Below are 26,224 nucleotides of genomic sequence, written 5' to 3'. Positions count from 1 at the left end.
TCCTCTAGTCTTCCATTAACTTCTCCCTAAGTATTATAAACTCTTATATTCTAGTATTCCATTTTAATTCTCTCATGTGTTTAATGTATATTTTTTATTATTTTCTTAGTGGTTGTCCTGCATATTATAATTTATATTTTTATTTATAAAAATCTACTTTGGATTATTAACAATTTAATTTCAATAATATATAGTAACTTTGCTTATATTTGCTCTCCTTACTTTTTGTTGTATTTTTATTAAATTGCATTTTATACTGTATACCATAATCTATATATATGCATGGTAATTACTTTACTCTTTTAAATCATATAAGAGAAAAAAGTCTTATAACAAAATGCAAATTTATGCTTTTATATTTACCTATGCAGTTGTTTTTACTAATGCTGTTTATTTACTTCAGTGAGTTTAAGTTACTGTGTAGTGTCCTTTCATTACCCTATGAAGGACTCTTGTAGTATTTCTTGCAGGGAAATTTGTGAGTGACAAATCTTCATGTTACTCTTCTGTTAGATTTTATTTATCAGAAAATGTCTTAATTTCTCCTTTATTTTTCTGAGAATAGGGGATGAGAATAGTATATAATATATATATATATATAAAATATGATATATTATATATAATTATACATTATATATAATATATAAATGGCGCGCACACACACACACATATATGTATATATATAATATACATACATATACATATTACATATATTTATTATAGTACCAGGGATTGAACCCAGAGCTGCTAAATCACTGAGCCACATCCTAGCCCATTTGGTATTTTAGAGACAGGGTCTCACTGAGTTCTTAGGGCCTCAATAAGTTGCTGAGGCTGGCTTTGAACTCTTGATCCTCCTGTCTTAGCCTGCTGAGCTGCTGGGATTATAGACATGTGCCACTGCACCTGGCAAGTATAGCATATTTTTTAAATGTCACAAAATCCACTGTTCTTACCAAGATTCAATCTGTTCTTCTGAAGAAATGCTCCAATTAAGTATGCAGACCTTCGGTTAATTTGTAGTTTTGAAAACGTTGATTCTGATATATTTTTCACATTTACTATTGTATTTATGAAGATGAGAATTATGAAGTTATTACTCTACCATTTCTGATTACTTGTTGATCAGTTTAAGTGAAGTTGCCTTTTAGCTCTAAATGCTGTCATTATCTTATACTGAAGTGTGGTTTTATGACTCCAGTGATCTTTATGGTTTTCATTGGTTATTTAACCATGAAACATGATCCTATTCTTGCCTGCTAAAAAATAGTACAGTTATGTAAAAAGTATTTCCACTTACCCTTTTTTCTCTTATCAATAGCATTGTAAGGTAAATTCTCAGCTGGATGACTGGATGGATTATTTTTAAATAACCATTGTAACCATTATTGTGACTCATCTATTGTAACACAGAGTGGTGTCGAGCAGTAGATAGGAGCCAAAGCATTACACAACCTCAGGAAGGGAGTGCTGTCTGTCATTTTTCTTCACGTCTATTAAAACTGCAATGAAAGAAATATGTGCAGAGACATCTGGCATTATTCCTAGATCTTCCACTCAGCCACCTGAAGTTATATCTTGCCCTCTTTAAGGATGAATAATCCTCCAAGGAGGAAATTACTCCCACACATTAGGAACACAATATGCCAGTTAGTGAGCAATTAGATCAGAGGAAAGCTTTGTCCTTAGTATCCCTTTATTTATTCTCAACACTTTTAAAACCGTTGAAATAAGAAAAAGAGAAAGAAAAGAAGAAAATAAATATCACCCCTCTTTAAAAGTAAGCATTGATGGAGAAATCAGTTTTTAAAGGAAAAAAAAATCTTTTGAATTCCGAGAGCATGTAATTTATACCAATCTGTGGTTAAAATAATTAAGAGTAAATAAGAACTTTTAGTCTCAACTTACACATTTAACATTGATGTAAAGAATTTAAAGAAATATTAGCAAATAAAATCCATCAATATATTAAGAGAATAATATAAATAATCAGATAGTAAGTTTTTTAGGAAAGCAGAATTGGATCTACCATGGGGTTAGACTTTTTTATTCCTTTTTTCATTTGTGCCACTGTAGCCAAAGAAAAAGTTTATATCTGGGCTTAGTATTCTTACCTTATATTCATGACTATAGGCCTCCAATGGATATTTGGTCATGTAAATGGATTAAACTATATTTCATTAGAAGGTTAAATACTTCTTTCAATGTACATAGAAGTGGGTCCAAGATAAGATTGATATCCATTTCCACTTAGTTTTTTTTTTTTCCTATTCCTCTCCGTAGTGCAGAAGCATATTGTTTCTTGTCAAGCCACTATTATTGGCACTCACAAGCATAGTGGCTACAAGGTTTTCAGTGTCATTCCTGAGTGAGCAGATCCAGAGTCAAGTACAAAAATTTTCTGCTTTCTCGGAAGGGACACAGTGTCCAAAGTTTTACTTTTTTTTTTTTTTGATAGACATAAGTTCTTTGGGGAGACAAGCACTCTGTAGGTATCACTCTAATAATGAAATCTTGATTCCCAAACTTTTTCAGTTAAAGTGATATATTTAAATCATCATATTTCAATTAACTAAAAAAGCAGAGCCCATATTTTTTTCATTGTTTAAATTAATCTTCACTGAGCATGAATTATGTTTCAGACATCCAGTAGTGCGAGAGCAAAGCATTGTGCTCTGGTGGTGCTTACATTCCAACCAGAATAATAAAAATAAAAAAGTCTCATAGTGGCTAGTGTATTACATAAAATAATGCTGGGTAAACAGTAGAGAGTCATGAGGTAGGAGGGTCTATGTAAAATAAAATGGTTAGTAAGGCTTTTCTGATGACAGAAAATTTAAGTAGGACCTTGCAGAAAAGGGGCCATGAGTCCAGAAGGTATCTGCAAGTAGGGATTCGGCACAGAAAGAACATGTATTTACATTTGAACCAACAGAGAGTAATGGTAAAACTACTGGGATTTTTAGCACAAACCAAGGTTGAGGCAGGATGCTAAGCTCTTGTCTTAGTTACTTATTAATCATCTCTACATACTTACAAAATGAGTCAGTTTTCCTTAAGAGTATCATGGTGTTATTTAGCAGAAGACTATCAATAATTTCATTAAATCTCAACACTTGAGCACACACATATTTTTAATATGTAGTGACATAGCTGCCGCAGTCTGGCTGCAGCAAAATAACGGGGGGGGGGGGGGGGTGACGAGCAACTTGTGTACATTGATACAGCAGGAGTGGGAGCCGTTTATTGTAGGAATGGAGGGGTATATATACATTACACACATCTTATCTTAATTAACATTAACTAGATACAGCAGTCAAACAATAAGGAATCTCCACACTTAATGGCTTGCTGGCTTTACTTCACAAACCACTCCCTCTGCAAAATGCCAGGCGCCATCTTGACTTGTTTACAGACTGTAACACATAGCAGGAGCAGATATAAGGCATTTCTGCTGCATTTGATACTGTGAGATGATTGTATCCAGGAAAATCACAACACTTTGTGTTACAAGCTGAAACGGCTGCTTTTGTTATAAAGGAACATTTTTACTTTAAAAAACTATGGTTATTCAAATTGCATATGTGGCAGACATGTTCTTGAAAACAAAGGAAGCAAGCCAATCAGTTGTATTGGTTACCTTGAATTTGACAGTTTTCCAATTCTTAAAAGACTTTTCTGATGTGAGTTCTAAATTACGGCTTTAAAAAAATACATATATGTTATGTAATAAAACGTGTCAACACAATGTGTCAGAAGTTGTATAACTTAGTGAACCAATACTTTCCAAATGTCAATGCAAGATGCTACAAAATCATACGTAAGTAAAAAAGAACCATTCCGAGTGAAAAGAAAAGGCAAACCAATAGCTTTTAATATAACAGAATACAAAAATGTCATTGATGTTTTTATATTTTACATTATAACTAACCTTTAAAAAACATCCATATGTAGATAAATAGTATCAAATAAGAATATCCAGAGCAAATTGAAAAGTCTATTAAAATATTCCTTCCTTTATTTTCATGTTCAACCCAAACAGCGTATTTCAGCAGATTAAATACAGATAGGAGAATATGTAAGTACCTTGAAAAGACATAAGTTTTTGATACCATCACAAAAATACATTTGACATTACAGATCTCACAGAATGAAAGATGGTAGGAATTACCTAACAATTATTTATTTTTTGGTTGTTACAATAACAAAGCAATTAGATAAAGCAAACATGACTGAAAGACAGTTATTGAGGGCTAAAGAAATAATTCTTTTAGAAGAAAGCCAAAATTCACCTAAAAAAGTTTTAATATTTCAAATTCCTGAGGATCAGCAAAAAGATGCCAATTTTTGATTCAATAAGTATCAAGCTATGTGTGTATGTAAACTAAAGAATTAGGTATTTATGTTAGTATTGCATATTTTTATTCTAGACTGCACTAAACTGATTCTTTCGTAAATTTATTTAAGAAATCAAAACATGATAAATAACTACCCCTACGCTGAGAAGAAAATCAGAGAACAGACCATACATAGCTTGGAGTTGAGATTTCTTTGAATTCCTTTGCCGTAGAATGTTGATGTCCATTAAGTAAGCTTATTATGTCCAATATTTAGCTTAAGGGTCATTATTTCTAAAACCAAGTAGGCATGAGCTCTGTATGCTAATATATCTATTTGAAAATATACTCCCACAGTTAATGTGTGAATGTTGACAAGTCTGGAGATTGTTTCAGTTATTTGAGTATGGATATCTAATTCTTCCCACTCAAAAAGTCTCAGTGAATTATTCAGAAAAATATTAAAATTAGAAGAAATATGCCTTAGTTATATAAACCAAGAAAAAAAGAATAAAGGATGTACTAAGAACTTTGAGAGTCTAAAAGTTTTCCCTCTGATATAGTTTAGATGTATGATCCTGAAAAAAGATGTCAAATTCTCTTCTAGGGAACAACTAGTATCCCAAAATCCATTAATCAGAACATAATAATTACAAATTATATTTTAGAAAATTATTTAATGATATAAGGAGCTCTATAATGCAGATAAGAAGGGGAAACACTTCTGTACATAAAGAATGAAGATTTTAACATGTTAAGAAAAACAGGATTTACAAATGTATCATATTTTATTCATGTTTTGCATGGTACTTTAGCTTGAATAATAACCCCATCAATCTCTTCTTGAATAGTCCTGCTTTGAAGATTATTGAATTTTTAAATTAATAAGCTCTTTGGAACATTTTATGTTTGCCAAGGTCAGAACAAGGATTGAAAATCTAGATTTGTTTACCTAATGTTCAACTTTGATAGGAGGTGGCATAATGCAGAAATATTCCCATATGTGTATGAAAAGGCTATTTCATCTTTAGCTGGTGCAATTATTATGCTGGTGACTCTGCACAATGAAGGTGACACAAGTCACAGCACATATGTGAAACTGGGTACAGCCTTCTTATTGAATTATCTGGAAATAAACTAAGCGGTATAACTTATAAATCCCAAGCTGTGACCATAGGAGATTTTGATTTTACTATTTTATTTTACTATTCCTATTAGACAAACGTCTTCATTATAAGTATTCATTTTGCTATGTGTTTGTATGTCAGAAGACATTCTTTTTAGACAAGAAGATGTAGAAAGAACAATTTAATTTTTCAATATTTTATGTGTTCCTAAAAATAAAAGATAATAGAAGAAAATCAGCAGAAATGATATGCTGCAAACCAAGCCCATTGGGGAAATCCAAGATTAGCAAATCAATAGAAAAGAAAAAGAAAACTTCACTGCTTAGTCGTTTTGATCTTGATAATCCGTGAGTTAAAATTTAGCAGAAAATTAAGCTGGTGGACTACAGAAAAAATAAGGCTTATTACTTAGACTGCTATCCACTTTGTTTATTCTTCAAAACTATCAGTTAGAAAAGGGATTTCTCTTGCATTTTCCTTTTTTTTTTTTTGCTTGAGAAATTTCTGTAGTGCCTCAAGTACAAGTTGCTGCTTCTAAAAGCTTTTCTTCCTTACAATGAACTGTGAGGACTCCAATGTCCACACCTTGGGAACTGAATAGACTGCAAATAGTAGTTACCATGGTCCCACTTGCACCATTTATGTCTTTAACTTTTGGGTGACCTTGGACATAACATTTCAATTCTCTGAACCTTATTTTTTTGTCATTTATTAAATGAAGAAGAAACAAATTACTTTTCTTCTCCTCTAAAATTTGATATCCTAATGTTTTTACTAAGAAATTATCTTTATCTGAGTGTGCACAAATAATTCTTCCTGAAGACATAAACCACAAAATCTTCAAATTTTGTTTCAGGTTTTTCATTGTTACATCACCTTATGAGTTTTCAAAGGCCTGCCTTTGTTCTGAGTGCTCTGGCAAAATTATGGCTCTGTGCAAGGATTACTGGGAATTGGGTTCATGGAGATGGGAGGTGCTGTTGGATAATTGAACAGAGGCTGATAGTAGCAGGCTCAGGTTTTGTTTGTGATTTCTAAGACTGCTGAATGAAGGACTAAACCAGGCTAGGCTAACTGTATCTGTTTTTGTCCCAGATGAAGGGACTTTTAAAAATCAGCATGCTGAGGACAAACCACTTTATTTTGGAGGATATGGAATGTCAACAGACAGACAGGTTAGCTTAGGTACGGAGAAACATTTTGAACCTTGATAGGTTGTTCCACTCAAAGTACATGACTTGGCAGAGATAGACTGTGAAGCTCATGCTCTATGTTTTTTTTCTCTGGGATCATTCTTAGAAATAAAATCCCTACAGGCCTGTATATCAAATAGCTATGGAAAACAAAGAAAGAATATTTGAGGTCAACCCTCTCTATATGAGCCGTCTAGATAGGTAATACTTCAAAGCCAAATACCAATGGAAGTGAGCACAGGGTGGAACCATAGTTTCTAAATACATCATTTCAACATGCACAATTGAAGATTGGGTTTTACAGAGGAAGTATTCAATTTGAAGGGTATTGTCAGTTAGAATGTAAGTTTATTTGAATATAAAATTTGGATAAGTAATGAATAAGAATACAACTTCTTGAAACTAATTTGAATCATGTCTTCCTCCATTTTGATATTAAGTCACTAGCTGAAGTTTCATTGGATTTTTTAAAAAATGGAGTGAAGTTAGTTTTTCTGAGTTATTTGAAAAGTGTGTGTAGTTGTTTTGCATTTTGATGTTTCTTTTGGTGTTATTCTCTCACCTGACAAAGGTGGTCCAGAACCAACCAAGCATATTAAGCCACTGAATATCTTCCCTCATTATCTACAAGTTAAATTGGAGGTAGGAAGGATTTCAGATGATTTATATGGTAAGTAGAATTTTCTTCAGAAACAGAATATAAAAAGTGGGTTATGGTTATGTAATGAAATTTTCAAAATAAAGATTCAGAGCTTTCTTTTGGTGTGCACTAAATAAGAGTGCTAGTAAACTTAGAGGCTGGAGTGGCTGGAATGTTTCTGTCAATAAAATTGATGTTATTTCATACTACTTGTATAAGTCTCATCTCTTTGTACAAATAGAACCAGCAGTTAATTTGAACTCCTCAATGCAACAGTGTCTGTTATAGTTCATTGATTCCTCTGATGAAAGTAAAAGATGTTTACATTTTTCATAGTCAAATATTTTGAATTGTGAGTTTGTAGGAAAACTTTTGCATAAATCACACTTGTTTAGTCCGAAGAAAATATTTTACTGCAATCTCACTTTATATTAGCAAATAATTTAAAACAGAAAAATATAAATGTGAAACAATTATTTGAAATATATTTGCAAGGGTATAATTGGCTGAAACATTTATTGAGCTCTTACAATTTGCTGCAACCTTGGAATCAAAATCAGATATATACAATGTTAGAATCTAATAGTTTTCTACTGAGTGTATTGCTGTGAGGGTTAGATAATGCATTTGTTCTAAATATTATCCTGGCTGCCTCACTGAGAAATTGCTATATTGTTTGTTTGTCAAACAGCTTGAAAAGCTAGACAATGCTATTAGCAGCAACATGGAAATGTTAGGTAGAGAGATTATTCTTACCTGCTGCTTTGTCATTTGGTAAAGTCATGGTGGTAATGATCTTCCTATCCTTTCATTACTAATGGATTGCCATAATAAGATCTGCAATTTACTTTTAAAAAAATCACTGTATAATCACAGAAGTGGTAGTAAATTCATTTCAGAAAGGCAACATCCAGTCACTTTTGTGAAAGATATTTGTAAAGTGATTTGAGAAAGATGAGCTGTCTGTATATTAGATAAATGAAGCTTATATAGTCTTCATCTAAAAATTCCTTCAGTATCTTCTGCTCCCCTGCGTATGCAGCTTCCTATGAATGATCTTGATGTTCAATTGAATATTTTACTTCTCACTATTTCTACTTCTTTGCAGTTTTTGTATTTCCTCACATAAATGAAGAATGTGAAGATTGGAATTTTAATGGTTTCATATAGAACAATTAACATGATAACCTCTTAGTTATCTGGTTTATGACTTAGTAGGACTGATGTGTAAAATCTCATGAATGTGATTGGGATGGGAGATAATTTTGCTTTATTTTCCAATTATTTATTGGCATATTCAATGTCTCAGAATTCTAATTTTTAGATGCAGTTTCAGGGTTGAACTTGGAATACAGAACAGAAATATATAGGAATTCGTTTGGGTAAGGTCAAAGAGAGGGAGGGAGAGAGTAAATGTAATTTTTTTTATTTTCAGTATTACATTTCTCTTATATCAGATAAATATCATTGTACCATGGGAAAGAGAGAGGTTTGGGGGGACTGAATGTAAGAAGTAAATTGACTATTGTATCATTCAGTAACACAGATGTGAGGCTCAATAACGCAAGACAAAGAAATTGGAGACATGAATTGATCTTAGAATTAAAATCTGTTATGTTACATTGAAGTTTCTGTAGGTTTAAGGTATATCCTTTTCCATAGCAAAGTCATCTTAAAATGGTACCAAAATAATTAGTAGCTTCCCTAGATCAGTTTGACTTCCAATGCAGAAGTGGGACAGGAACTGAGGGATAAAGATTGCCCTTCCCCACATGTCACAGAAAAAATACCTTCCTGTTACTCAGTGGGGGAAATAATGTGAATAGCTTATTTGACTCATGAAAATCCGGAGTCTGCTGCCCCTGGCCTTTGTAGTGTCATGGCTTCTCCCTTTTTATCTTTTTCTCAATGATTGGCTGTGCCCAACTGGACTGAGTTTACCTTTCAATTCAAGTCCCCATGGGGTAAACAATTAGGCCAGTCCAACTCACTTCTTTACTTAATTCAGCATTTCATTGTCACCATGTCTGAGTTGGTGCATGAAGCAATGGGATACTCCAGTTTTGTTAAGGTCCATGCTGTGTTTTCCGTCTATTCCACCACGGATCCTTATATGGGTACAGACAAACCTATCTGAAATGTTCTTTGTTTTTTTGTATTTCTACTTCACTTCTCAGAAACTTTGAGGAGAGAAAGTGTGTACCCTTAAAATAACCATAACTGTCTATATTAGCATAGAAGCAGCATTATAATTAGGGAAAATTCTTTCTCCTGGGGATTCATTTGCAGTCCTATGTTTTGTGTACGTGGCTACGGGTGACTTTTCTGCTAATATAAGTGAATTTTGCTAGAAATAATAGAATATAGGTTTTTGGAAATCAGCCTTTCATCACATAGAAACAGTCTCAGAGCTGTTTATCTACTACTGAATACTGAAATTAAGTAGGTAATAGTGTAATTAATTCTAATACAGTTATTTGTTTACTTGTAAATGCCAATATACAACTGACTATAATAAATTGTAGTACCTCTGGAAGCTCAATAAATATTAAGCTAGAAGATTCTACGAACAAAAGGTATGTGTTTGCACATGCATATGTACTTGCAACTTGCACCAAACTGGGAAGAAGATTAGTATTATAACACAATAATGTAATTATTGATTTTTCAATGGTTTTTATATTGTATAGTCATGATAAGAGATTAGGAATTCCAAGCTATAACTATATCACCAGTTTGTTCAATTCGTGGAAGCATGTAATGATTTTAACAATTTAATAAATAAATCCTCATTCCTATCAGTTAAATCCTCAAAAGATTCACTAAGTTTATGACCACATGTTCTCTGTTAGTTATATCAGCTTGAGTTTTACAATTATTTGTGTTTCTTAGTGGTGTTTATTTTTTATTTTCCATAAGTCATCAAGTGTCTGTTTAAAAATAAATTTAGGATTTAGCTTAGACTGAATAAAAATTACAAATTAATCAATGACCTTACAATTAAGAACTTTGTCTTAATTCCTTATCTTGTTTGATTGATTTTATAATTCCTGTTTCTTTAATTTAAACACTCCTTTACATTAATTTTATCTATACAACACCCTAAAAATACTAGTCTTTTCTATGCTAAGGAGATTGTCAACAAAGGATATTAGCATTAGTTCATGTGTAGCATCATTTTAACATTTACTTATTACAAAAACAAAATCAAGGAATTATTGAAACATGACAAAGACAAGCAGAGGAAGAATAGTTATGGCAGATGACTGAGCAAGTAGAAGTTAATGGAATTGAACACAGAACTTATCTTGGAGCTAGCTATAGTTTGGCACTTAAGGGTACTCCAAAGCCCAAGTGCTAAACATGTGATCCTTAACTTTGCACCATGGGAGGTGTTGAAACCTTTAAAAGGAAAGGCCTTGTGGGAAATCTTTAGGTCATTGAAAATGTGCCCCAGGGAATCTCTTTTGTTCACTTTCCAGCCATGAGGTAATTGTTTTTACTCTACCAGTGCTTATCATCAGGGCCACCTGATCATGTATGGGTACCTCCAAAAGTGTGAATGAAACAAAACTTTTCTCTTTATAAGTTGATTTATCTTAAATATTTGTTGTAGTGACAAAAATCTGACACAGAACTTCTGGCTTTAATCCAAAAAAAGGTACGTGTTTATTTCCTTTGCTCCTTTTAGGTAATAAAGTGGAACACACTAATTCAAAAGATAAGAAAATATTAGTTTAATGTTGATTTCGGAAACAATTTTATTGCATGAGACTTTTATTTTCTGTATGAGTAAATCCCTCACATTTATTTACTATCTGTAACAGCTGAGTGAAATGTTAAAGCATCTTTGAGATTAAAGAAACTTGGGCATCATTCATAATTCCTTCTTATTGTTCATGCTCCATGTCACTTAATTAAACAAATACTATTCCAAGTGTTTCCCAAATTGCCATTCTATGCCATTACATCTTTCACATTTCACACTGTTGCTTTACCTTTCAAATTGTCATCCTCTGTACCACATACAGTCGCCTCCTAAATACTCCCTTTTTCTGTTTCCTATTGCACAAAATCTTGTTAAATTTTTCTTTCTTTATTAATTCTTTTAAAATTATACATACCATTAGGATGCACTCTCCAGCACTTCCCCCCACTCTCCTCCCTCCTCCATCCCCCAGATTCCCTTACTCTGCTCTACTGATCTTTCTGCAATTTATTTATAGGTTGTTTTTCTACATTAGTATCTTGTGGATACTTTAACTGTGCTTGTTATGCTCGAATTCGGGACCCCCAAAGACCACGAGAGACCCAAGATCGATGTAAGCAGCAAAGAGGTGTTTATTGCGAGCTAGCTGGGTCCTCTGCATGCACACACAACAACTGGTGATGCTGAGAGGCCCCGAGCCCAGGTTTGCAGCAGTTTTATACATTCTTTGGAGAAGGCAGGGACTTCACATACATCATAGCATCTCTTAGCAAATCATCACACACCGCGGGGAAAATCAAATAACAACTCTAAAACATGATTAGCACATTCTCTGGCGGGAACAAGTTGGGTAGGGGTGATTGGTCAGTACAAAAGGGGTATTCATTTGAACTGATTGGTTTAAGCCAAGAGGGGTGTACATGCTGAACTACATGGTTTCCCAACATGTTATCAACCACCATAAACTACTGGGAGGGTCATCTGGCATCCCAGGTATTTCCCTGTCTCATGCTGATTGGTGGCTGCTAGGGGGTTGCTATGGATCCCCACCTAGCCTAACTGAGTCAGGGACACCTGGCGCAGCAGATCTCTCCTGTTATTTGTAGATAAACAACTTAGCAGGGTGGGAATGTGCTTAGGAATGCTCTGTGGGTTTTTCCAAGGACAAAGGCCATGTCCCTTCCTTGGACAGGCTTTGTTCTGAGATAGAGGCTGGTTTTCCATGCTATACTCATGTATGTGCATTCAAAGTTCAGTCAGATTCATTCATTCGTTGCTCTTTCTTCCCTTTTTCTGTCCCTGCTTCTTCCCCCTGACAATTCCCTTCATCTACTGATCTTTTCTCTGTTTTGATGAAATTCCCTCTCCCTTCATTCACTCCCTGTTTTTGGATTAGCTTCCATGTATCAGAGAAAATAATCAACTTTTGACCTTTTAGACTGGCTTATTTCACTTAGCACCATAGTCTGCAGTCCTACCCATTTACTGGCAAAGGCCAAAATTTCATTCTTCTTTATGACTAATGCTATGTTGTGTATATATACCACATTTTGTTTTGTCATTCATCTGTTGAAGAGTACCTAGGTTGGTTCCATAGCTTGGTTATTCTGTACTGTGCTGCTAACTACAATCATATCACCATAGCTCAAAGATCATGAAGGAACAGTAGACTTTTTCAGCGGAACTCAGTCATTCAGAGCAATAATTATCATTAGGATACAGCATGTGAGAGAAATTTGTATTTAAAAATGGAAAAGTAAAATGTAGTAATGTTTAAAGCAGGTTTAATATAAAATAGACATATTGTACCAAGTAACTAAAACAACTCTCAAATGACTTCAGAATCCATTTTAGCCCATCCCTTTTTGAATACTGAACTGACAGGGAGGAATATACATTTGTTTTACTATGTCATCTTTTTTTTCATATTCAATTAAAACATGAAAAGAAGGTAGGCCACCTCTTATTAGGCAGGTAATCTTCAGAGTTCCTCAGCTGATGAAAACTCTTTTGACAAAAGTTTCTGCATCAAGATTGAATCACTCAACTCTATTTCTCAATTACTTTCTTGGCAAGACAAATATGTTTTTTTATGCAAAAACTAGTGTTGCATTTAATTATCTCTGCAGATACAATACATCAATAGAATTTTAATTAAGAAGTTCTCAGGTATCTTGGAAGTAATCTATTCAGAAGACTCTTGGAATTGTAGGCAACAAAGATATCTCCAGGCAATGTTTCAAGTTTCTTTTTCCCTTTTTTTCATTTTCTCTTTAGTCAAATGGAACTTTAGAGTTCCTTTGATGTGCATTTGTTCTATTTATCTGAAATCACATATATTAATTACATAGCCCTAAATGGCAGTAGGAAACCTGTCACTATGTAAGAACTTCCACATTGTTTTATAATAAAATAATACATAACATTTAAAAATTATGATACTAAAATAGTTCATTATCATTTATTGTAATGTTTGTGCAAATATACAAAGCATTTAGTATTTATAATTATGGACATAGTAAATCTGACTGGAAAATAATGTCTTAGAGCCATGATTTTGCCATTATAGCATAATAGCAGAAGAAATTGATCTAACTCTTAATGTATTCATTATATCTAAAGAGATAATATGTTAATCTAGAAATTATTAAAAATAATTTTAATGTAATGAGAGATGACTAACCTTAATTCTAAAATCAACATACTTAGTGGAAACTTTTATGCAGAAAAATGATATAATCTTGAATAGAGAACTGTCACATGAATAATACAGACTTCAGAAAATAAAATGCTTTTATTTCTGAGATAAGACTGAAAGAAGATAAGTATTGCATTGTGCTAAACATAAGTAAACTCCCCAATAATATTCCATTTTGAAAAGTGAATTGCTAAATGCAATCATTAAGGTAAAAAGATGTGACTTTTTAAAAATACATTTCATTTTTTAAATACCTTTATACTGTTTATTTATTTTTATGGGGTACTGAGGATCAAACCCAGTGCTTCACAAGTGTGAGGCAAGTGCTCTACCACTGAGCCACACCCCAGCCCTATTTTCTTCATTTTTGAAGAGAATAATTGTTGCTAATATCACTGTTTTTAGGTAGACAATGAAAATATGTTTGGGTATGTTGAAATATCCTAGAAAAACATTAAGGTATCAATAGAAAGTTAAACTAATATCAAAGAAATTATCACTTTGGTAATAACTAAATGGCAATTCAAGTTCATTTATTTCACAAGATAGTCAATACCTTTTTTGTAAACTATCATTTCTTCACTACTAAGAATATATCATTCTGATGAGGTTTCAGCTGAATCCATATTTCTATTTTTACTTAGACATTTTTTTCACTTTTTTTTTTTAAAATTTTTTATTGTTGGCTGTTCAAAACATTACATAGTTCTTGATATATCATATTTCACAATTTGATTCAAGTGGGTTATGAGCTCCCATTTTTACCCCATATACAGATTGCAGAATCACATCAGTTACACATCCATTGATTTACATATTGCCATACTAGTGTCTGTTGTATTCTGCTGCCTTTCCTATCCTCTACTATCCCCCTCCCCTCCCCTCCCCTCCCCTCCCCTCCCCTCCCCTCCCCTCCCCTCCCCTCTTCTCTCTCTGCTCCCTCTACTGACATTCGTTTGTCCCCCTTATATTATTTTTCCCCTTCCCCTCACTTCCTCTTGTATGTACTTTTGTATAACTCTGAGGGTCTCCTTCAATTTCCATGCATTTTCCCTTCTCTCTCCCTTTCCCTCCCACCTCTCATCCCTGTTTAATGTTAATCTTCTTCTCATGCTCTTCGACCCTACTCTGTTCTTAGTTACTCTCCTTATATCAAAGAAGACATTTGGCATTTGTTTTTTAGGGATTGGCTAGCTTCACTTAGCATAATCTGCTCTAATGCCATCCATTTCCCTGTAAATTCTATGATTTTGTCATTTTTTAATGCAGAGTAATACTCCATTGTGTATAAATGCCACATTTTTTTTTATCCATTCATCCATTGAAGGGCATCTAGGTTGGTTCCACAGTCTTGCTATTGTGAATTGTGCTGCTATGAACATCGATGTAGCAGTGTCCCTGTAGCATGCTCTTTTTAGGTCTTTAGGGAATAGACCGAGAAGGGGAATACCTGGGTCAAATGGTGGTTCCATTCCCAGCTTTCCAAGAAATCTCCATACTGCTTTCCAAATTGGCTGCACCAATTTGCAGTCCCACCAGCAATGTACAAGTGTACCCTTTTCCCCACATCCTCGCCAGCACTTATTGTTGTTTGACTTCATAATGGCTGCCAATCTTACTGGAGTGAGATGGAATTTTAGGGTGGTTTTGATTTGCATTTCTCTGACTGCTAGAGATGGTGAGCATTTTTTCATGTACTTGTTGATTGATTGTATGTCCTCCTCTGAGAAGTGTCTGTTCAGGTCCTTGGCCCATTTGTTGATTGGGTTGTTTGTTCTCTTATTGTCTAATTTTTTGAGTTCTTTGTATACTCTGGATATTAGGGCTCTATCTGAAGTGTGAGGAGTAAAGATTTGTTCCCAGGATGTAGGCTCCCTATTTACCTCTCTTATTGTATCTTTTGCTGAGAAAAAAACTTTTTAGTTTGAGTAAGTCCCATTTGTTGATTCTAGTTATTAACTTTTGTGCTATGGGTGTCCTATTGAGGAATTTGGAGCCCGACCCCACCGACTGTAGATCGTAGCCAACTTTTTCTTCTATCAGATGGCGTGTCTCTGATTTGATATCAAGCTCCTTGATCCATTTTGAATTAACTTTTGTGCATGTCGAGAGAAAGGGATTCAGTTTCATTTTGTTGCATATGGATTTCCAGTTTTCCCAGCACCATTTGTTGAAGATGCTATCCTTCCTCCATTGCATGCTTTTAGCCCCTTTATCAAATATAAGGTAGTTGTAGTTTTGTGGATTGGTTTCTGTGTCCTCTATTCTGTACCATTGGTCCACCCGCCTGTTTTGGTACCAGTACCATGCTGTTTTTGTTACTATTGCTCTGTAGTATAGTTTGAAGTCTGGTATCGCTATACCGCCTGATTCACACTTCCTGCTTAGCATTGTTTTTGCTATTCTGGGTCTTTTGTTTTTCCATATGAATTTCATGATTGCTTTCTCTATTTCTACAAGAAATGCCTTTGGGATTTTGATTGGCATTGCATTAAACCTATAGAGAACTTTTGGTAATATCGCCATTTTGATGATGTTAGTTCTGCCTATCCATGAACAGGGTATATTTTTCCATCTTCTAAGATCTTCTTCTATTTCTCTCTTTAGGGTTCTGTAGTTTTCATTGTATAAGTCTTTCACCTCTTTTGTTAGGTTGATTGCCAAGTATTTTATTTTTTTTGAAGATATTGTGAATGGAGTGGTTGTCCTCATTTCCATTTCAGAGGATTTGTCGCTGATATACAGGAATGCCTTTGATTTATGCGTGTTGATTTTATATCCTGCCACTTTGCTGAATTCATTTATTAGCTCTAATAATTTCTTTATAGACCCTTTTGGGTCTGCTAGGTATAGAATCATGTCATCTGCAAATAGTGATAATTTAAGTTCTTCTTTTCCTATTTTGATGCCTTTAATTTCTTTCGTCTGTCTAATTGCTCTGGCCATGGTTTCGAGAACAATGTTGAACAGAAGTGGTGAGAGAGGGCATCCCTGTCTTGTTCCAGATTTTAGAGGGAATGCCTTCAATTTTTCTCCATTCAGAATGATGCTAGCCTGAGGCTTAGCATAGATTGCTTTTACAATATTGAGGTATGTTCCTGTTATCCCTAGTTTTTCTAGAGTTTTGAACATAAAGGGATGCTGTACTTTGTCGAATGCTTTTTCCGCATCTATCGAGATGATCATATGATTCTTATTTTTAAGTCTATTGATGTGGTGAATAACATTTATTGATTTCCGTATATTGAACCAGCCTTGCATCCCAGGGATGAATCCTACTTGATCATGGTGCACAATTTTTTTGATAAGTTTTTGTATCCGAGTGGCCAGAATTTTATTGAGGATTTTTGCATCTAGGTTCATTAGAGATATTGGTCTGTAGTTTTCTTTCTTTGAAGTGTCTTTGTCTGGTTTAGGTATCAGGGTGATGTTGGCCTCGTAGAATGAATTTGGAAGTTCTCCCTCTTTTTCTATTTCCCGAAGTAGCTTGAAAAGTATTGGTATTAGTTTCTCTTTAAAGGTTTTGTAAAACTCTGCTGTATACCCATCCGGTCCTGGGCTTTTCTTAGTTGGTAGTCTTTTTATGGTTTCTTCTATTTCCTCAATTGATATTGGTCTGTTTAGGTTGTCTATATCCTCCTGAATCAATCTGGGCAGATCATATGACTTAAGAAATTTATCTATGCCTTCACTATCTTCTAATTTATTGGAGTATAAGGATTCAAAATAATTTTTGATTATCTTCTGTATTTCTGAAGTGTCTGTTGTGATATTGCCTCTTTCATCCCCTATGTTAGTAATTTGAGTTCTCTCTCTTCTTCTCTTCGCTAGCATGGCTAAGGGTCTGTCGATTTTGTTTATTTTTTCAAAGAACCAACTTTTAGTTTTGTCAATTTTTTCAATTGTTTCTTTTGTTTCGATTTCATTAATTTCAGCTCTGATTTTAATTATTTCTTGCCTTCTACTTCTTTTGCTGTTGTTTTGCTCTTCTTTTTCTAGGATTTTGAGATGAAGTATGAGATCATTTATTTGTTGGTTTTTTCTTTTTTTAAGGAATGAACTCCAAGCAATGAATTTTCCTCTTAGAACTGCTTTCAATGTGTCCCATAGATTCCGATATGTTGTGTCTGTGTTTTCATTAATCTCTAAGAATTTTTTAATTTCTTCCTTGATGTCTTCTATAACCCATTGATCATTCAGTAACCTATTGTTCATTCTCCAAGTGATGTATTCTTTTCCCTTCCTTCTTTTATCATTGATTTTCAGTTCCATTCCATTATGATCAGATAGGATGCATGGTATTATCTCTACTCCTTTATATTGTCTAAGAGTTTCCCTGTGACATAATATATGATCTATTTTTGAGAAGGATCCATGTGCTGCTGAGAAAAAAGTGTAACTGCTTGATGTTGGGTGGTATATTCTATATATGTCAATTAAGTCTAGGTTATTAATTGTGTTATTGAGTTCTATAGTTTCCTTATTCAACTTTTGTTTGGAAGATCTGTCCAGTGGTGATAGAGGTGTGTTGAAGTCTCCCATGATTATTGTATGGTGGTCTATTAGACTCTTGAACTTGAGAAGAGTTTGTTTGATGAACATAGCTGCACCATTGTTTGGGGCATATATATTTATGATTGTTATGTCTTGTTGGTGTATGGTTCCCTTGAGCAGTATGTAGTGTCCCTCTTTATCCCTTTTGATTAACTTTGGCTTGAAATCTATTTTATTTGATATGAGTATGGATACTCCTGCTTGTTTCCGAAGTCCATATGAGTGATATGATTTTTCCCAACCTTTCACCTTCAGCCTATGTATGTCTTTTCCTATCAAATGCGTCTCCTGTAGGCAGCATATTGTTGGGTCTTGTTTTGTGATCCATTCTACTAGCCTGTGTCTCTTGATTGGTGAGTTTAAGCCATTAACATTTAGGGTTATTATTGAGATATGGATTGTTCTTCCAGCCATATTTGTTTATTTATGTTACTAAACATGGTTTGTTTTCCTCTTTGATTATTTCCCCCCCCCTTTACTGTCCTACCTCCCACTGTTGGTTTTCATTGTTATTTTCCATTTCCTCTTCCTGTAATGTTTTGCCAAGGATGTTTTGAAGAGATGGTTTTCTAGCTGCAAATTCTTTTAACTTTTGTTTATCGTGGAAGGTTTTAATTTCATCTTCCATCCTGAAGCTTAATTTCGCTGGAAACACAATTCTTGGTTGGAACCCATTTTCTTTCAGTGTTTGAAATATGTTATTCCAGGATCTTCTAGCTTTCAGAGTCTGTGTTGAAAGATCAGCTGTTATCCTGATTGGCTTACCCCTAAATGTGATCTGCTTCCTTTCTCTTGTAGCTTTTAAAATTCTCTCCTTATTCTGTATGTTGGGCATCTTCATTATAATGTGTCTAGGTGTGGGTCTCTTATGATTTTGCACATTCGGCGTCCTGTAGGCTTCTAGGATTTGGGGTTCTGTCTCATTCTTCAAGTCTGGGAAGTTTTCTTGTATTATTTCATTGACTAGATTGCTCATTCCTTTGGTTTGAAACTCTGTCCCTTCCTGTATCCCAATGACTCTTATATTTGGTCTCTTGATGTTATCCCATATTTCTTGGATGTTCTGCTCATGGTTTCTTAACAGTCTTGCTGAGCTGTCTATGTTCTTTTCAAGTTGAAATACTTTATCTTCATTGTCTGATGTTCTGTCTTCTAAGTGTTCTACTCTGCTGGTAGTATTCTCAATTGAGTTTTTAAGTTGGTTTATTGCTTCCTGCATTTCTAGGATTTCTGTTTGTTTGTTTTTTATAACCTCTATCTCCCTGTATAGTTGGTCTTTTGCTTCTTGGATTTGTTTATGTAATTCATTGTTGAAGTGATCTTTCATTGTCTGATTTTGCTGTCTGATGTCTTCCTTGAGACTCCAGATCATCTGAAGCATGTATATCCTGAATTCTTTATCTGACATTCCATCTGCTGCAGCTATTACCTCTTCTAACGTTGAGTTGACCTGCAATGCTTGTGGTCCTTTCTTTCCTTGTCTCTTCATACTGTTCGCGTTCCTTTCTACTTGGTGAAACTGTTGTGCTATTGAATTTTCCCCCTATATATTTATATTGGTCTTGTATAGTTGCAAAGTCTCCCTCGCAGGCTCGGGCGGTGGCTCTGTCCCTCTGCGGGCCGCTAGGCTTGTTCTGTCGGTGGTCACAGTTCTGTCTACTTTGCAGGCGCAGGCAGTGGCACTGCCCCTCTGCAGGCCTCTGGGGCTGTACTGCCAGTGGGTCGCAGGTCCGACTACCTTGCAGGCGCGGGGGGGGCGGTTCTACCCTTCCTCAGGCCACTGGGCCTGTTCTGTCTCTCGGTTGCAGGTCTGGCCTGTTCTGATGGTGGTCACAGTTCCGTCTACCTTGCAGGCGCGGGGGGGAGGGGGCGGCTCCGCCTCTCAGCAGGCCGCTTCTCCTCTTCTGCCGGTGGGTCGCAGGCCCGCCTACCTTGCAGGAGTGATTGGAAGCTCTGTCCCGCCGCGGGCCACTGGGCCTTTTCTGTCCGTGGTCATAGTTCCACCTACCTGGCAGGCGCGGGGGGTGGGGGGCGGCTCTGCCCCTCAGCAGGCCGCTGGGCCTGCTCTGTGTGTGGTCACAGTTCCCTCTACTTTGCCGGCGCAGGGGGAGGGGGCGGCTCAGCCTCTCAGCAGGCCGCTGCTCCTCTTCTGCCGGTGGGTCGCAGGCCCGCCTACCTTGCAGGAGTGATTGGAAGCTTTGTCCCGCCACGGGCCACTGGGCCTTTTCTGTCCATGGTCACAGTTCCCCTACCTGGCAGGCGCGGGGGGTAGGGGGCGGCTCTGCCCCTCAGCAGGCCGCTGGGCCTGCTCTGTGCGTGGTCACAGTTCCCTCTACCTTGCCGGTGCAGGGGGAGGGGGCGGCTCTGCCTCTCAGCAGGCCGCTGCTCCTCTTCTGCCGGTGGGTCGCAGGCCCGCCTACCTTGCAGGAGTGATTGGAAGCTCTGTCCTGCCGCGGGCCACTGGGCCTTTTCTGTCCGTGGTCACAGTTCCACCTACCTGGCAGGCGCGGGGGGTGGGGGGTGGCTCTGCCCCTCAGCAGGCCGCTGGGCCTGCTCTGTGTGTGGTCACAGTTCCCTCTACTTTGCCGGCGCAGGGGGAGGGGGCGGCTCAGCCTCTCAGCAGGCCGCTGCTCCTCTTCTGCCGGTGGGTCGCAGGCCCGCCTACCTTGCAGGAGTGATTGGAAGCTCTGTTCCGCCGCGGGCCACTGGGCCTTTTCTGTCCGTGGTCACAGTTCCACCTACCTGGCAGGCGCGGGGGGTGGGGGGTGGCTCTGCCCCTCAGCAGGCCGCTGGGCCTGCTCTGTGTGTGGTCACAGTTCCCTCTACCTTGCCGGTGCCCATTTTTTTCACTTCTTGAGAAGCTACCACTGATATAAATCTTTGCACATTCGGGCCTCATATTTCAAAATAAAAATGGAAACTGCTTATCTCATCACCCCCCTAAGAGAAAAGCTTCTCCTTTTCCTTTCCATAAAATATAGAGAATATAAGGCTCTAATGAAGCAGAACTGATTAGAAAACTTAACTTCTTGATCTACCAGTGTGATTTTGGTTAAGCTATCAATAATGTGTGAAAGCTAAAATTGAATAGGAAGAAGGTGGTTTTCCTCTGTTCTAGAGTTCAGTATTCTGGTGCTAGCCTCATCCACCCATCCAAACTAAATAGATCACCAACAGCTTTGCCTTAATTCTATACCAAACATGTCTGCAGTTGCTACATTGTGTTGTGAGTGTACATATTTTGTGGGGGTGATAGAGGATATGAGGATTGGATAAAAAGGAGATAGTAGCATTTGTTGAATTTAACATACCTTATTTTAGAAAAAGCATAAAAATGCATAACCATGTGAAAACATTGCTAGGACCCTTCCAGGGATTTGAAATGCATCTATCTAAGTGAAACTTCTCATAACTTTATAATAAATCTTCCTTTATAAACTATAAATTGAAAACTGTGAGTTGTTTCACATTGAAAGTCATTAAGTTCCCCAACAAATTGTGGACACAGCTAAAATTTCTCATTTTACCACTGTAGCTAAAGTTCAAGTTCTTTTGATCTTCTCTTTGTGCTTAACTCAATTAACTTATTACAGGAGGAATATTAGTATTGTCATATGAATATATTGGAGTTATAAATGTCATTAACATAACTACATTAAAATAATATAATATCATTATTTGATATTAGTATGCTAATAATATTAATATTAGTAGTGTCACTCAAGAATTTCTTATGAAAGACTAGTTCTGGATTAAACCATTCCACCAAGCTGTAAATGTTTTCACTTGTGAAAAGAGGCTTAATATATATTTTCTTAACAAGTATTGTATTCTGGTTAAAGAGGTTCAAAGTAGCATTTCTTAACTCTTCATTCTTGATTCTATGAAAATTATATAAAATTATATGACCATAATTTCAGGTCTAAATAATTAGTAACACTGTATTTAAATGATTGCATTTACATATGTATTATCTGAATTTTCTCAGAACAAATGCGAAATGGCTATATGCAAAGTCATATTATATTAAGGAAAAACAACAGCTTTTAAGACCAGAGTCATGAATTCAAATTCCTTTTAGAATTCAAAATTTTCCATATAGTAACTATTGAGGATGAGTGCAATCTTACAACTTTATTGAGAGGGTTAAGGACCATAGAATAGATATTCCATAAATGTGACTTCCCTTTGCTTTCTTCACATAAGCAGACAAAAATATTAAACATGCTCTTTCTAACCCAGAAGTAATTAAAATGCACAGTGCATGACAGTTTAAAGTCTTTAATGATTTTTTATTGTTTTCTTAAATTAAAAAAGTACAAAACACTATATTACCTTAAAATGAAAGAAACAATATTGCAGATATAAAAAGAGAAACATTCTTTAGATATACTATGATTTAAGTTGTTACCTAAGTAGTATCAGATATAGATTTAGAAAACAACATTTTGAAAAACTCAAAGATAATCCTTTGGGGGAAAATGTCAATGATATATTGTAGACACAGTAACTTCAGTTATCATTCACATTAGATAGGAAACCATGTGGAAGAAGTGCGGTAAGCACTACTTCAATAGCTCAAATCATAGAAGCAGAATGTAGACGGAAATGACACCTATGAGAGTTAATGAAACACCAGGATATCTTTATTGTGGAAGCATTCTAGAAAAGAAATGAAATTGAATGTCACAGTTGTGCCATCAAAATGCAATTTTCAAAGTAGTCAGCAAATCATATACCTGAATTTTGTTCTCAAATGTTGGACAGGAGAGCTCTCTCTAATCAGAATGCAAGATTCTCAGAAACAATTCTACCCAGTCCTCATCAGCATGCACAGCCCATCATTCAGAAACCAGGGACTTTCAAATAAGTTTGAATGTGTATATAGGCACATTCTTTAAACTCAGTGGTTAATATTGATTGGATTTAATCGTACAATAGATCTTTGAAAGTTTCCTGAGACATACCCTTCAGATACCACGCAGCATGCAATTTTCCCCAAAAGATATTGATGGAATCATTTACTTATGTTTTACAAACATTCTTGTTTGCTTGCCTCTGTACAGATTAACAAAAATGATTACTTATTTTAAGATTAACAAAATTAATTATTTGAAGCCACTGTAGAATTTAAAATTTCATTGTTTTGTTTTAACCAAAGAATATTTTCTGCCCAAGCATCATGAATTTCTTATTTAGCTTTTCCCTTACTTGAGTCAACAGCACAAAGAGTTTTTTTTTTTTTTAATTTATGGATGCATGTTTAACAGAAAGGACAAATAGTTTTAATTAAAAAATTCTTTTCCATAAGCATTTGTGAATATGAAATAAAGAGTAAATATGAGCATGTGCACATTGATATGTAAATGGAAGATAATTTGTGGGTTAACTTCATGGCCAAAAGTCTAGACAGCGCACAGAATTAAGTATGAAATATGTTCTAAGTCCACAGGACAGTGTATCATAGTTCCCTAGGTCCTCTTCAGAGAATGTGGAGTCACAAATGATATGCTTAGGTTTATTTTTGATTTAACAAGAACATATCAGTCAAATTCAGTGAAATAATGATTGGTACATGTTACAAATTTAAAATGAAAGCATCTGTCTGCATCTAAGTTCTCTAAGAAAGGGAACTATATGAAATTTTCATTTCATTTCATTTTTCAAATGTACATTAGCACCTTTTTGTCATTTTATTCTCAAATTATTTAAAGAAATAATTTTAACTCAAAGAGGGCCATGAATCTGAAGGAAAATGCAACACTAGGACAGTGTGTTGGTCAGCTCCTCATCACTGTGACCAAAATATCTGAGAAGATATTTTGCCATATAAATATATATATATATATTCATATATATATATGAATATCCAGTGTGTGAGTTGCTCCCTTTCCACAGTCTGGATATATAATGCCAAGATGGACAGCCCTTCAGAGATAAGCCTTTCTGTACAAGCCAACTGCTGCTTCATTTTTTATGTCCTCTTGATTATTATATACATTGACTTTATTCCCAGTGTCACATTACTTGCTTTGATTTGATCCATTGCATTAGTTGCTCTGATTTTACCATACCCTGTTCCTAGTAACTGGTTTGATTTCATCCTATAGTTTACTGTTTTCTTCAATTTGTATACATTTTTCTTGATTTTTAATCACTTTTTATTTTAAATTTGTTTTTAACTGATATATAAAAATGTAAAAATTAGACATTTTGTACATATATAGGGGTGCCATATGATGTTTGATACAGGTATACACTATGCAATATTTAAATCAGGTTAAACTTTATCTGTCATCTCAAATATCATTTCTTTATGGTGACATAATTTAAAATCCTTTTTTATATAGCTTTTTGAAATGTGTAACATGGTATGATCATCTATAGTCATCCTACTGTGCAATAGTACATCAGAACTTCTTACTCCTAACTATAACTTACTACCCTTTGACCTACCTCCCATCTTTTCCTCCCTCTCTACTCTGTTTAGATTCTGGTGACCACCATTCTACTTTTAACTTCGATCAGATGAACTTTTTAGATTTCACATGTGTGTGAGATCATGTAGCACTTGTCTTTCTGTGACTGGATTATTTTACTTAACATAGTGATTTCCAGTTCCATTCATGTTGTTGTGAATGACAGAGTTTCATTATTTTTTATGACTGAGTAGTATTACACTGTGTATGTGCACCATATTTTATTTGTCCTATTATCAGTTGGTAGATTCTTCTATAGTTTTCATTTATTGGCTATTGTGAATAGTGCTACAATAAACATGGGAGTGTAGGTATCTCTTCAACACACTGATTTCATTTCCTTTGGATATATATTCAGTAGTGGGGAATTGATGGATTATATATGATAGTTCTATCTTCAATGTTAAAGACTCTCAATACCATCTTCTGTAATAGCTACACTAATTTGCATTCTTACAGAAATGTGCAAGGATCCTCTTTGCTCCACAGCCTTGCCAAGACTCATTATTGTTATTAACCCTTCTTTCTAGAGTTGAGGTGATGTTTGCCATTGTGATTTTGATTTGTTGATAATTAGTCATTTTGAGCATTTAAAAATATAGCTGTTAATCATTTGTAAGTTTTTTTTAAAATGAAATATCTATTTAAATCTATTATGCATTTTAATTGGATTAGTTGTTTTGTTCTATTATCGAATCTATTGTGTTCCCACATATTCTGGATATGAATCCTAACTTTGGTGTATTTAATCTTCTTCTGTTAGTCTCTATCCTCGCCTGTATTTCCCCCAACATTTTGAATAATTATTAATTACAAGATAGTATGACATTATTGCAATTTGTTAGAAGATAATTTGTTTTTTTTAATATTCTTTAAGACAGTATTAAATCAAGTAAAATAATGTTCATGTAATCTTCAGTTGCCAGAACATTAAAATTATTAAATACCTAGAGCAAAACATTTAACTGTGAAGCAGTCTGTAAATGTCAATATTGTATAGATTTTTTTTACACACTATAGTATTATTAGAATAACTCTAAGGTACATAATTATCTATGGAGCAATTAATCCTGTGCAAATATTATCATGTAATTACAAAAAAAATACTTTCCAGTGAACATCTCTTACTTCAAATAATCAAAGTTTTTGCTTAGGGTTTAGTCAGGCAATTAGTTAAACTGTACTACTGTCTTCTGTCCTCTCATCTTGTCTTATATTATTTAGTCTCCTCTCCTCTCCTCTTCTATTTTCATTCCTCTTAATTCATTCCAGCTAGGCTTTTGTTCCCATCACTCAATCAAAAATGTTCTTAAGGCTTAGGAGGCTGAGGCAGGAGGTTTATGAGTTCAAAGCCAGCCTCAGCAGCTTAGAGAGACCCTAGGTATTTCAATGAGACCCTGTCTCTAAACAAAATGCAAAAACGGCTAGGGACATGGCTCTGTGGGTTAGCACCCCTGGGTTTAATCCCCAGTACTCCCCCCAAAAAT

Source organism: Marmota monax, unplaced genomic scaffold (assembly GCF_021218885.2).
Source record: "Marmota monax isolate L192 unplaced genomic scaffold, Marmota_monax_Labrador192_F-V1.1 WCK01_AAM20220418_F8-fsc00197, whole genome shotgun sequence".
NCBI classification, from domain to species: Eukaryota; Metazoa; Chordata; class Mammalia; order Rodentia; family Sciuridae; genus Marmota; species Marmota monax.
This window is presented reverse-complemented; position numbering follows the sequence as displayed.